At 40.4% G+C, this 14802-nt stretch overlaps 1 protein-coding gene across 1 annotated transcript in view; it reads right to left on the reverse strand.

Annotated features, from left to right (window-relative positions):
- LOC140996598 (protein NLRC3-like) overlaps positions 1-14802 on the reverse strand; it is a 69089-nt gene that overhangs the window by 25560 nt on the left and 28727 nt on the right. The gene's annotated exons all lie outside the window — the stretch shown is intronic.

Raw genomic sequence — 14802 nt, forward strand, 5'->3', positions numbered from 1 at the left:
TTTGATTCAGAGTCAGATTTCCTTTATTTGTCCCGCAAACGGGGAAATTTCTGTGTCACAGCAGCCAAAGGACAGTAATATTACAATAAACACTAATAAGAGTTAAAAAAATAAACAATATAATAAAAAGGTAAGAAACAGAAATAGACTCATATACATTGTATATACATAACTACAATACATTCTACAATATGAACAGTGTAATTGTAAACAGAGTGGCAGTGTATTGTTGTTAGTAAATAAGGGTATGAAAACTGTTGTTGGTGCAAAAAAAAGACAAATGTGTTATGTGTAGAGTTTTCATGGCATAGTGCACATGTGAGGTCTACTGGCAGCAGTGCTGGTTGTAGAGTCTGACAGAAGACGAGGAAAACTTCAAATGACAGACTGTGAGCTGGTGAATTGTAGCCACAGAGTAGAAATTAAATTTGAGCCTCTCACACATTTAATTTCCCGTCAGAACGATGCTGAAACCAAACTGATATATATGTTTGACACGCCACACATATAGATATATAAGGTGATATTAACAGCTTACCTCTGTGCAGCAGAGGGCTGTTCTCCTTTAAATTCAATGAAGCGATCGATTGACTGGTCACTCTTAAAGGACACACAGCTGGGCTCAGGTCCAGGTCCAGGTCCAGGTCCAGGTCCAGCAGAGTCTGGTCTCTGCTGTTCTGGGCTTTAACACAACACACACAGAGCTTTGAGTGTGAATAATGATGGTGGAGTGATGTGAGTGGTGGACAGGTAGAGATGGTGGTCTCACCTCTGAGCTTCATGCTCCCCACACAGACTGGTTTTAGAGGGAGGGACTCTCTCCTCTCTGTCCTCACACTGATTCATGCTGCTCAGCTCACACACACTGTCGTCTGCAGAGGAAACACAGATCATTCATCTGCACATCAGCTCAATATTGGATACAGTCACGGTCAAAAGTTTCCATCACTCATAAAGAACATGTTCATCATGTCAGTGTTCAGTTGATTCCTACAGCTCTCATGTTTCTGTGATCAATGAGTGCAACACAAACTACTTTGTCACAAAAACATTCATGAAGTTTGGTTCAGTCATTTCATTTATTATAGGTCTTCTGAACATGAGGTCATAAATATACAGACAGGAAGTTGAACAATCAGTTCAGGTGATTATAGAAAGTTGTGAATCAAATGTTCTTTGTAGCATCTTAACTTCTTCTGACTGATTCTGATTGATCACAGCTGATCACTTTAACAGGACTTGTTTGATACAGCCACCAGACTCAGACACAAACACTACAATGGGAAAGTGTAAGGAGCTCAGCATTGATCTGAAAGAGCTCATTATTGATCTGAACAAGTCAGGAAAGTCACTTGGAGCCATTTAAATGCAGTTACAGGGCCCAAGATCAAGTGTACAACAAACTACCACCTGCTGCTGAGAGAAAACTGACTTGAACCCCATCGAGAACATGTGGACTGTGCTGGACAAACAAGTCTGAGCCAGGAAGACAACTCATTTAGTTCAACTTCACCGATTCTGTCAAGAGGAGCGGTTAAAAACTCATCCAGAGGACCAGAAGCTTGTGGATGGAGATCAAAAGCAGCTGACTGAGGTGAAAATGGCCGAGAGACATTTAACCAAATATTAGAATGACTGTCTGTATATTTATGACCTCATGTTCAGAAGACCTATAATAAATGAAATGACTGAACCAAACTTCATGAATGTTTTTGTGACAAAGTAGTTTGTGTTGCACTCATTGATCACAGAAACATGAGAGCTGTAGGAATCAACTGAACACTGACATGATGAACATGTTCTTTATGAGTGATGGAAACTTCTCAACACGACTGGAACAACTTTAATGAATAATTAGAAAGACTGATGGACAAGCAGCAAATTAATTTCACCCACAAAAACAAACAATCACTTTTTAATGAGGAAAATGAGACTAAAGTGAGAAAGTTCGAGCTCCTCTTTCTAAATATTTCTCCATCTTGATTATCAGGAAATGAAGTCAAACAACAGTTTAAAGTTACAGTGAGTTAGTAGAAATGAAGATGGAGGCACATTGTTGTGTTTCTACTGTCACTAAACTGAGCACACTTTGTGTTCACGAGTCAAACATTTCAAAAGTCTTCATTACCTTCAGCTGGAGCTTCACACGGACACAACTGTCAGTCTGCGACACACCGAGCACACAAAGTGAAAGTTAACGGGACACCGGATGTAAAGCCAGCCCGCACTTTGTTTCGCGGTGCGCGTGTATGCTAGGCATTACGGTACGAGCGACGAAGAACCAATTTCAAAATAAAAGCGATGTTGTGGTGAACATGTTTTCACATCGGTTCATTATTGACAGACTGAATGAATGAATGTGAAAACATGTTCACCACAACATCGATTTAATGTTCTAGCGAGCTTTACCGCAGTAGATTACACAGGAAGTGACAGAAACACTCACTTCCTGTTAGATGTGACTGATTGATTTAAATGTGATCAGACACATTGATCAGTGTGTACAGTGTTCACTTGTTGTTCATTGTGACACCACAGACTGTTAAAACTCTACACACAGCTGTGATTTGTGTTCACGGATCATTTTACATCACTTCTCACATAAATCAGCTTCATCTCAGTTTGCTGCTGTTTCTAATCATGTGAGCAGACCCGTCCCTCTCACACTACATTAATACATCAATACATTCAAAGTCAAACACACAACACAATAGTTTTCATTATTGATCTGTCACATATTGATACTGTCGGGGCTTCTCCTCTGAATCCTCACATCCCACTGACCACAAGTTTGGCTGCTGTTAAATCTTTTACAGGCCGATTTAAACGAGTCACATGTTAATAATTATTATTGTTCTGTTTATAATATGAATGTGAGATATTTAGTCTTCTGTTGACACAATAAACCTTCAACATCACACACATCACATCAAAATCTCTCCAACTCAGCAGAAATACAAAGTTTCTATAAAACCTCATATAGTTGAGTCCACGTCTGAACCAATCAGCTGTTAGATCAGGAGACAGACAGGTGTTTCCCATCATGCCATGGGGTCCTGCAGTCTGTGGAGAGCAGCTGGAGTTGGACACAAATCTAACCAGCATGCATTGTGCTGCAATCGCTGCTGATGGGTTCTGTACAGGACCGGCTCATCTGGAACGAGCCTGTTTTCATCCCTGAGACCAGAAGTGACCTTTGTTTCCATGACTGAATAAAGTGACTTAACACGCTGACCTTAAAGGAGCTTTACTGTGTTTACATGTGGCGGACCCTGCCACCTTTCTAGCTTCAAAGAGTGTTGTGGGACCTTGTTTTCCTCTGAGAGCAGCTGGTTTATTCACTGATGGAAACACTTTGTATTATTAGCTCATTAATATTGTAAATATCAAAGTGTCACTTTGAATTTCTTCTATAAAACTACACAGAGCTGCTTTAAGATGTTCATTAAAACAAATGCAGAATCAGAAAGGAGAACAGCAGGAGCAGGTAGTGAATCAGGCCTGACTCCAGAAAGTGTCCGTCCTTACATCCTCTGATAAACATGTCTGAAGGCCACAGGGACAAACGTCTTCCCGTAGGCCTCCGTGTTTTCCTCCCGCGTAGCTGCTCCGATTGGACGGCCACATTCCAGCTCCACCTGTTGGGGAACTTACCTGGTGATCATGTGGGTTTGATTGGAGCAGAGCAGAGACGCTGCCCCCTGCAGGCTGCTCTGAGTCACTGGCTTCACACTGACTTCAGTCTAATACAACAGGTGGAGATCAAAGTACAGTGGTGAGTGTTGTTCTATCAGTTATCATGTGCTGGAGTTTTATTAGAGTTCACACACAAGAATTCAACCAGCTGCAGCTTCATTAACATTCAGACACATTCAGTAAATGTAAAGAGAGCAGGTCTGTCTCAGTCTGTGCTCTGGGATTCAGTCCTACACTATGTGGACAAAAGTATGTGGACAGCTCTTCATTCATCTTTATTTACTTTGTATAGTACTTTATACTCAAACAGCTGCTTCACAAACACACATATGTACTGTAGTGCTTCATGCAGCATTAATAGGGAGTTTTGGGTTAAATTTGGCTGTCAATAATAATTAATGATCATCAGGGATAATTATTAATTATGATAAATAATAAGATCCAATTTTCATTAGATCACCTTGGGGCACCACCCCTGAAGAAGGGAAAAGAGCCAATTCACCAAATCAGTCTCAGAAAAAGGTACTAAACTGTTAGTTTGTAACTCTGATTAACAATTAATTAAAAACTACAACCAAAATGACCATAACAGCTGTAACGGTCGAAGCACTTTGGATCCTTGACAGAGTCGAGGCTGGCAACATTCACTCTTGTACAATATTAAATAGACAGCATGAAGGTTCAAAAGTCTTTTATTTAACACAAACTGTGTGTGTGTGTGTGTGTGTGTGTGTGTGTGTGTGTGTGTGTGTGTGTGTGTGTGTGTGTGTGTGACCTGATGCCAGGTTATAGAAGATGGTCAGCTGCATGTAAAGACTCTGAGTCTGTGTGAAGCATCATTCAACTAACGTCAAATTAGCCGTGTAGCAAAGCAAACTACCAACAACCTGACCTGAGATCACAATAACACCAACAGTGAACAAACACACAGACTGAACAGATGTGAGGGCGACAGGTCAAGGAGCAGATGTTCATACGTGGAGTAGAAGATCTTCAAGCTCAAAGGATTGCACATGAGCAGGTCAGCATCTACAGCAGAACATTACTGGTGCTTTTTCCTGATAAACACCTACAACTGTTTGTGTTTGTACAGTATATTGATCATGTAACTGGACACACAATAATCAGAATCACAGTTTTTCACCATTTGAATTTGTGTTTTGGTGCATAACAATAAACACAGTCAGTAGAAACATGTGAAGAAAGATAAAGGGCTGCTACTTCAAAACAATGTTATATAAACTGGGACATCTGTCCAGTTTTGTCCAGGACTGTCTAAAGTATTGACCACTGAAAGTGTAAATGTTCACAGTAATGCTGAGGACAGTCGAGCTCTGCTCCATAAAAATATCTCATCATGTTGCTCATCTGTTGCTTTACAGGCAGAATTTTACAATCTATAATTATAATATTTTTCAAAGGAAAGGCTTTGATGCTTCCTCTTTTTGGATTGGAGAGATTTATTAGAGAGAGATGAGAGTGTGTTGGCAACGATGTAGAACGTTGATATTTACCAATAATGTAAAATGATATTTCTAGCTGTTTCAGTATTGAGGTACAGTCAGACTACATTCATCACTTTGCATGGACATACTAACCTAACAAAGCTGTTATTGTGAATCAGGTGAGGGTTTCCTGTCTCACTCACCTGCACAGCAGCAGAGGGCAGAGAGAGAGAGACGCTGTCACAAGAGACCTGATCACACAACAAATGACTGTAGAGACATTTTCTACATTTCTACATAATATAACAGAGAGAAACCTATTAATATATGTCACAAGGTCATATGGTCCTCTCACAAACCATGGATGCACAACATCTTCATCTTCACTGATCTTCACTGAGAGACGAACAAATGTTTCTCAGAGATCAACAAAGTGTTTGTTTTAGTTAAGGTGGTATTTCTTTTCTTTTCTTTCACTTGAATTCCTCCAGATGTCGATCGTTCCCATTTCTTCTGAGGACAGCTTTACTCATTCTGACATGTGTTTTTCATTTCCTTTTAAACTGGTTGTATCTAGACAGTGGTTCATGACTATGTTGAAGTCCCCCACAAATTAAAATACCTTCTGGTTCTGTTGCTGTAACATTAAATAAGGATTTGAAGAAGTGCTTGTTGCTTTCTGGAGGTGCATGTACATTTATCAACGTGACAGGTTCAGTCTCTAGTTTTCCCTTGACTAGTTCACATCTTCCCTCTTTATCCTTCATTTCCTTTTCACTAACAAATGTAGTTGTATTTGTCAGTATTTGAAATATATACATTTTCATATATGGATGTCACTGATGTATCAATACGTTTACTGATTGATATTCTATATATTTTGAGTATATATTTCTTTTTGAACAGTCGATTCCCTGTGACTGGTGTAACAGAGTTAAAATGCACTTCATTCATTCTGATTTCCATTTTGTATTTGTGAATTGTATTAATCATTAATGACTCTAATGAGTATGGGTGTTTTGATCTCATTGAGTTACTTTAGTTTAACATTATTTTATTAATGTTTCCTGTGTCATTTCTTGCCACACGTCATCTTTTCTGAACCTCCTCAGCTTCCGTTGTCCCGACTGACCCTCACAGTGCCGCCTTGCATTGCTCAGGGTGAGTTGTGTGGAAAAATGCTGCTACTGAACCGTTTATGTTGTAAACTTTAATGTATATTGGTGACTGTTAAAACTATTAAAGCTGCAGTTGGTAATGTTGGACAGCTAGCAAGATTTGAAAGTGGCACCTCCTCTAAGCTCCACCCCCTCCTCCCCCTCTCGTCAGTGCTCCGTCCAAAGCCACGCCCCGACTATGGCTGTGCAATATGATCAAAATGTCATATCCTATAACCTCTTCAATAATCAAGAAGCCCCCGGCTGCAGTACGCAGATCGGGGAGTGGCTTAATGTGGGCGGAGCTACACGTTTGACTCCGCCCACTTGCCCCCACATTAAACCGCTGAAGAAGAAGAAGAATGTGTGTCTGAGAAAGAAGAAGCAGACAGTACAGTTCATACATTTGGCAAAATGGAGGTAAGAACATTCTACTTTACAATATTTCAATTCAGACAAGGAAGGAAGTAACATCATTTTATTTTAAAACAAGTTATGCTCTGTATGTATTTGCATTCTACACCTTGATGATACACCAAGTTATGAGCTTTGTCATTAGTTATTAGCTTTTGCTAATTATCTTACGGCATGGCTGGACTGGTAATCTGGTATACAGAGCATTTTCCCGGTAGGCCGACATACTTTTGGGGGGAAAATGTTATGCAGAGTTTTCACGTGCATTTCATGAATATAAACCTGGACTTCAAATCTCCTTTTCTGAGTTTTAGATTAATATTTATATCCGACTTATTTGTCAGTGTTTTGTTATGTTTTTGTGATAGTTATTACATGCTAACTAGCAACCTAAAGTAAAGCAGGTGTAACAGTAAATGCTGTGATTTAAGCAGATTTAAAAAGCTGCCATTCACAAGCATTAGACAATCTAATAGCCTATCATCTGAATAATCTGCAGGAAAGATCAACTGATGTTTAATTAATGAAATATTGTGTTGCTTGTGCTGGTTGAATAAAACAGAAGATCGGGATATGGAATAACAATCAAATGGTAAATCATAGTAGTAGGCTAGTATATAAAAAGATCTGATCAATTGTATTGGGCCGGTCTGGGCCAAAAATGCCAGGGATGACTTTTTGTCCCAGTCCAGCTCCAGCTGTCATGTTAGCAGACGTCAGCCGCTCTTCCTTGTTGAGGAAGTACCTGTTAGCATCCATGACATGACATGAACAATATTTGTTGTTGAGGTGAAAAATTATTTAATATATTTTGTCTTGTGGATTTCTAATTGCTGTGCCTTTTATGTCTATTCTTTTCCCCTCTGATATATAGAGACACATTAGTTTACTATTGGACGGTGCACCAACCATTACTAAATGCACCAACAGTGAACTTTTCCACTGTCCTTACTGTAAATATGTGGGTGCAAAACATATGGTTGACAACCATATAAAAGGCCATTCCTCACTAAAACACAAAAGTGCGTATCTTACATATTACACAAATGAATGAATTAGTATTTTTTCACAAATATGAATCTTGTTCCCTTCATTCCTCTCTTACAGAATTCACAATGATCAAGTGTGGCTTAAGTTGTCGGACGACAGCACATTTTCATTGCTGCTATTGTGCAGCAACAATTATAAATAGATTGCACTTCATAAGGCATTTACAAATACACCAGGAGGAGGAGCATGCTGCAGCCCCCACACAGCACCCATTGGCCCCCGCTCAGCATCAGAGGCCCCCACACATCACCCATTGGCCCCCACACAGCACCCATTGACCCCCACACAGCCCTCTGTGGCCCCCACACATGACCCATTGGCCCCCGCTCAGCATCCAGAGGCCCCCACACAGCACCCATTGGCCCCCGCTCAGCATCCAGAGGCCCCCACACAGCACCCATTGGCCCCCGCTCAGCATAAATTCACTTGTCCTCACTGCAAGGTGAAGTTAAACAAAAAAAAATTCAAAACACACTGCAAGAGGAAGCATACCCACCACTTTGAGACTGTGTTGAAGGACAGATTTTTGGCCTGTCAGTGTGTCGATGGTAAACATGGTGTGTTTGCAGTTGAGAAATCTTTTTGTGGTCCAGCAACACTCATACATGTGATCAAGAATACTTGGGGGCCAACACAGAAGGTGTTGTGTGAGGTCGACCAGTGTCGTCTGAACGCTGACTTTGCTCGAAGGAGCGGGATGTTGCCTTTCAAGTGCCACCACATACAATCTTTATTGTATTGCCCACGCACTGACAGTCAAACCGTGACACTAACAGAGGAGGCCTTGGAAACAATGGTGGACAATAAATGGTTTGGTGAGGAGCGTAAAGCCAGCCTCTTGCGTTGGCAACAAAATGCTGATGCAGAGGGTGTGCCTCTGTCTGTGCACCTGACTGTGGGTGGTCCACCATCCAAATTTCATATCTCTGTTTATGTAACAAAGATAACCTATTATAGTAGGTTGGGAAGAGTGATTGTGTTGTATGACACAAAGCAAAACAACTGGCATTGTCTCTGCTCTAAACAGAAACAGTCTTGCATACACAAAGCTGTTGCTAAATGGCATCTGTTTGTCACAAAGAGGGAGCTATTTAGGAAGGTGAAGAGCACACAGGCAGAGACACTCAATCCAACCCAGACCACCACAGATCAAAATGTAAGTGAGTCTAAAGAGGACAGTTATCCACCAGATGACAGACGAATCGCAAGGATGCTTAATTACCTCCTCACCAACAAAAAGCTCCCTGCAGATTTACCCCAGGCTCTCATAGAGCAGTCGAGAGAGGGAAGAACAAAGAAGAACTGTGTTTTTAGGAATATCAACATACAGGAAATCATGCCTGAACTGTGGCATGATTTACAGATACCAGGAGTGGGAGGAGGGTATCCACAACTTCGATGACCACATCATCCTGTCTCTGCACTTGTGTCTGATGGTCAGGAATGCACTACAGGTGAGTGCATATAATTCAATAATGTATTGTGCTCGCTGAAAGGTTGATTGATTTTCTCTATTATGTGATAGATTTTAATTTCTTTACATCCTTTTTTGAGCGACCCAACTTCTAAACTTAAGTAATAATAATAATAATAATATTAATAATAATAATATATTTATCCTTGCTTATTCCTTCTTTATTATAATTTATTCATTACAGATCATTACTGTAAAACAAATGGTGATTGAAGATGCAACTCTAACAAAATATATAACTTACATTTTGAAACATTGGAATACTCCTGTTTCTCATCATTTTCCAGACCCATACAGCTATCAGCAAAGTGATCGAAATAATAGAGACAACAGAGAAGGTGTCCTTTCCGAACAAGGAGAGAGTTCTTCAGGCACACCTTCATTTTGAGGCCCTTACCAACCATGACTACACTTACAGTTGTGTGTCATGTGGATACAGCCCAGCGGTTGTTGTGATGGATCTTCACAAGAAAGGCGTTTTCAATATGCCAGGTGAGTTTGATAAGCTGTTTTTTCACATATTTTAGCTTCATTGTTTGTACAGCACCTCATCTCTCTCTGAATTTTAGTAAGTGTAACATCATATTAACCATGCCCTTGAATAACACTGCATCAACTGTTGTGCTCAGAGTGTTTTTAGTAATTGAGCTATGAATAACAAACTACTGTTTTAACAGTGAGAGAAATCCCAAGTCCACCTGAAAATTACGATGGTCATGTGGACATAAACAACCTCTGGGACGCTGTGGCCACAGAAATGATCCGTCGTGGATTAATTCCATGTAAGTCTTGTGAAAAGACAGAACAGCTTAAGAACAGTGCGAGAGAGAGTAAAGTATAATAATATGTGGTTAATTTTTGTGATAATAATAGCTAATACTCATCACGTTTGTTCACAAAGGTGGTCGGAAGAACCCTTTTGTTGTGTTACCATCACTGGGCCCCCTGGATTGGGCCACACACCCGGAGGTCTAATTCAGTCTTAAACACAGAATTTGAAAAAATGCAAAGCCCCAAAATGTCAAATGATGGGGATGATGAAAACCTTAATGACGATGAGAAAATTAATGAGGAGCGGCTCACGGATGAGCTTGTGAACTTGAAGGTGAATTAGTTGATGAAATATGCAAAATCCACTTTTTTTGTGCTAGCAAAAATTATGTCTATGCTTTATTAACAATATCAACTTCATTGCATTTTCACAACAGGTAGAGGAGGTCAGGGCACTGTGCAAACAGTGTGGTGTGGACGACAAAGGGTCCAAGGTGGATCTTGTCATGAGACTGTCTGAGAAAATGTCTAATAGAGTCACCTACAACAAGCTGTTTGAGAAGGTGTGGGGTGCCTCTGGTAAGTGAAATGATATGGACTGTTGACGATTATTCCACTTTGTTATATGTTGTTGTGTTAAAGAAAGTACAGTATCATTATGTAGTTATGTAGGTTAGCTATACATGCTCCTGATGTCAGTTATTACTGTTTTCTTCTGTTGTTTCACAGCTGGTTGGGCAGTTATCACCTGTCCATGTGGGGTTGTGTATTCAGTCAAATTCAACCTTAGAGCAGAGAGTCCACGTGACTTTGTGGATCTCTTGCTGTCCTGGAAACACTTTCCCAATGTGTCAGTGTACGATTATGCCGGGGGGCTGGCACCGCACGCCAACCGCAGGCAGCCAGGAATCTTTGCCCCTTTTCAAGGAAGGTTACTGGACCCCACCCCAGAGAACGTTAAGCAGGCCTCAGAGGGCAAGGTTCATGTCAACATGCCTTGGCTGAAGCTTCTGACGATGCCAGCTGACAAAGATGGTCACCCTCTCACTGGGTCCTCACAGCAGTTGCGTATCCAGGACATTTTTACTGGGGTGGCCAAGAAGGGACACAAAGCTAGTGTGGGGTGGCCATGGCATAGCCAAGTTTAATACCACGTACGCAGCCGACCGCGGTTCGAATCCCGGCTGGACGTCCTTTGCTGCATGTCACATCCCCTCTCTCTCCCATGATTTCCTGTCCTGAACTGTCAAATAAAGGTGTCTATGCTGGTAAAAAAATCTTTTTAAAAAAAGTCATTTTTTAAAATTCCATTTCCACCTATCACAGTCCTCAGGAATCTCTGGTTATTTTAACATGTCTATTTTTAATCAGTAATTATGTTCAGGATAGGGTACACATTTTCTAAAAGCCATTTCCTTGGAGTGGATTAAAGTCCTCATCTCTTCACAAGTTAGATTAGGGTAGCAAAATTCAACTGCTCTTAACTCATCCTGTAGAATAACATGAATCAGTCATCAGCTCATCATCTGTGTCACCTGTACTGTTACCTGTGTCTGCTTTACTAATTGAGGCGCCATCTTGTGGTTACATAAAAACACAGCAATCCCGGCAACAGAACAAACCAAAAACTTCAAATCAAAGCTTAATACTTAAAGATAGGCCTTATTAAAAAGTTTATTTGTAAGCAAAAGATAAACTAAGCTTGTAAGGAAAAAAACAGAAATATTTGTTGTTCTTTACATGCTTAGTTTATGTTATTATTTAGCTTAGATATCATTTGTTGGAGATACTGGAATTTGATTTTTTTTGGTTTGAGCAGATTCTTTTAAATAACCTGTTTTACTCACTGTCAACAGACCAACATGAATGTTTTCATAGTGAATGTATGTTGTCATTAAATCACCAAGGTCTGAAGAAGACAGATTGCAGGAAAGAAAAAGGCGACGAGAGCACAAAGGACAACAGGTGAGAGGTCATGTGATTAATTAGTCTTGTAGTCAAACTATTGCTGCAGACTAAAGCACAATCCCTCCACTTATTTCAGGATCTGGAAGTGGTCCCTCCAAAAAAGTTCAGGCATTCAGAATCTGTCTCCGAAGCATCAGGTATTGTTCAAAGCAGTATTATTGTACACACATCCATCAAGGTTGTAGAGGTGGGATGTCACAGAGCTGGTTTCGCAGTCATTTCTCCATTTTCATTAAACCAGTATACTTAAAACCAGCTACTGGTCTTTTTTACATCTTGCATTGTTATTGTGCCTAGAAGAACTACAGTCTGTTTCCTTTCTAGAGGAAGCTGAGAACTTACCAGAACTGGGACCGGGGAACGGGGTATGTTGCCTGCTGTGGGCTTTTCTTATTTCACTGTTTTCTGCCTTCTCCAACCTTTATTTTAATAATTGTTTTCTTTATTTTTGATTAGGAGGATGCCTTGCTTAGGGACACCATTGAGGCAGCAAGGTGCTGTGGCAGAGAATCATTCAAGGGAAAACTTTCCCTTCCCCAAGTCATCACCATGGACAAGGAAGATCGCTTGAGGGCAGTGGAACGGCTACGGATGTCTATGAGGGGCCAAACAAGACATAATTCATTCTGGCCTGCTCACACACACACATTCTACTTCCACACACATACATTCTACTTCCACACACGTATATTTTTTCATTTTTCATGTAAAGGAAAATATATGTGTCTATATATGTCTGAAGAAAATATATGAATGTAAAAGAAGAATATGTGTGTGTGAGAGAAAGTATAGTGGAAAAGGAAGTAGTTTAGTGGAAAAGTGCTGTGATTGGCTGTTCGGGTGGGACTGGGTGGGACTCCCTGAAAACTACTTTTGTGAAGGGACGACATTTTTCCTCTGGTGCTTTACTGTTTATTTTTCATGTTAGCCTGTTGAGCCTGGCAGCAGCACTGTCTGTGGCTAACCTGGCTAATTTAGCATCGCTGGACCTATGAAGTATTTAAAAATGTTACTGAGGGACAGCTAAAGGAGGATGAGGTGGTGTGTAAATGACTGTATGAGTTTTAAGTTACGTGAACATGACATGAGCAGTAGAGGTATATAAGTTATATAATTTAGAGCTGCAGCTAACGTAAGTTACTGTGCATGGCATCGCAGACAGCTAAGCCGTTAGCCTCGCTGTGTCTCTGCCAGGCGCAACACTAAAGCAGCCTCCTGTAAGTCAGTCAACAGGTTTTACATTTTATCATCTGGTAGTCAAACAGTGATGACTCCTGAGGCACGTTTTATGATGAATGCAGGACATGAATCCATCACTACCCTCAGAATATCAGTATTGCATTTGACAGTGGATTATTGATTAAGCTAAATATCCCACTGAGCTTCGATGACGTCATTCTGCATAATAATTAGCCATGTGCTTCTGTTTGTTTGAACACTGGACAGATGAGGAAAGACACATTTGCCTCAAATTAGATTCATTTCAGATCATTTTCTGTTTTCTCCAGCACATCAGAATGAATTGTAAATAAAGGGCAATATAATTGGCTAAATGTAAATTTGCCTCTGTCCTCCATCAGCCATCTGACCATGGCAACAGGGAGTGATGGGGCTGGGCTAGTTGAGTACAAGTGAGCAGGTAAGTCATGGTCAGATGGCTGATGATGGACATAAGCAGCCACAGTGATTAAGACATCTACTCTAATGTAAATGAGGTGCTTGGGTGCATAAAAAAGAATCAAAACAGACCTTGTTGTAAAAAAATCCCCCTGCAGAGGCCAGTTTCAACCAAAATGTTATTATGGGGGGTCTGTGTATTTTTCTGCTTGTCCCTACTGTCAACAGCTCCAAGTCTCCCCTGTTGCTGTCATGTTGTCCTGAATTGCATTATAAACAACCCAGAGCATCACTAGGAGAGTGTCAGTCACAACACAGACCACAGTCTAAAGCAAATGCTCTATTTAATCGATCTCTTCCTCCATACTGGCAAACAATGATTTGTAATCATTTGTTTGCAAACTGTTTGCAGCTGTTGCATTTATTTGAGATGATTTTGGAGTAAACTGTAACTGTTCTGCACACAGGCCAACATACCACTACAAGACCGACCCTGCAGACACCACCACATCTTTGACAGACAGAGCTGACAAACATGTTGTGAGTTTCCAAATATCCCTTAATTTCTGTATATATATTTATTAGTTGCCTGTTTATTCGCTTAAACTAACACAGTCTGGTTCAGTGTTTGAACTCTCTCTGTAATATTACTTTCAGGCTCAGTGGCAGTCAGTCCTGTCTCTCCGACAGTCTTAAGTGATGTGGAGATGCTCAGCCATCACTACTGAGGCCTTCAACAGTGTAATCCTGTGATTGTGCATAAAAGCATGGTAGGTGCAACTACTGACAATATTCAAAGAAACAGAGAACACGGCCATGTTCAAATTAAACAGGAATAATACTTTTAGTGCTCAAAATAATTCACACGCCTACACTAAAATAAACATACTAATAAATGTTTCCAAATGTCACAACACCTTCATCAGGCCACATCGACACAGAGAGTCCTTACAGAAGGACAATTAAACAAAGAAAGTATTTAAATGTAATTGTCAACAACATGTTGTCATTTGGGTTTTAATACAGTAATCACCTTGACTTTAGTACTGAGATCACCGTACCACTACAAGCTTCTCCTTCATTCAAAAGCACATTCATGCAGTGGTTGGGTGCATGGTTGCGACTGATTAATCATGACCGTATAATAGAAGTAACAGTGGTTCTGCCATATTTTACAGATCATCAGAGTGACCTGATGATGCTGTGTTTG

This window comes from Pagrus major, chromosome 5 (assembly GCF_040436345.1).
Source record: "Pagrus major chromosome 5, Pma_NU_1.0".
Lineage (NCBI taxonomy): Eukaryota > Metazoa > Chordata > Actinopteri > Spariformes > Sparidae > Pagrus > Pagrus major.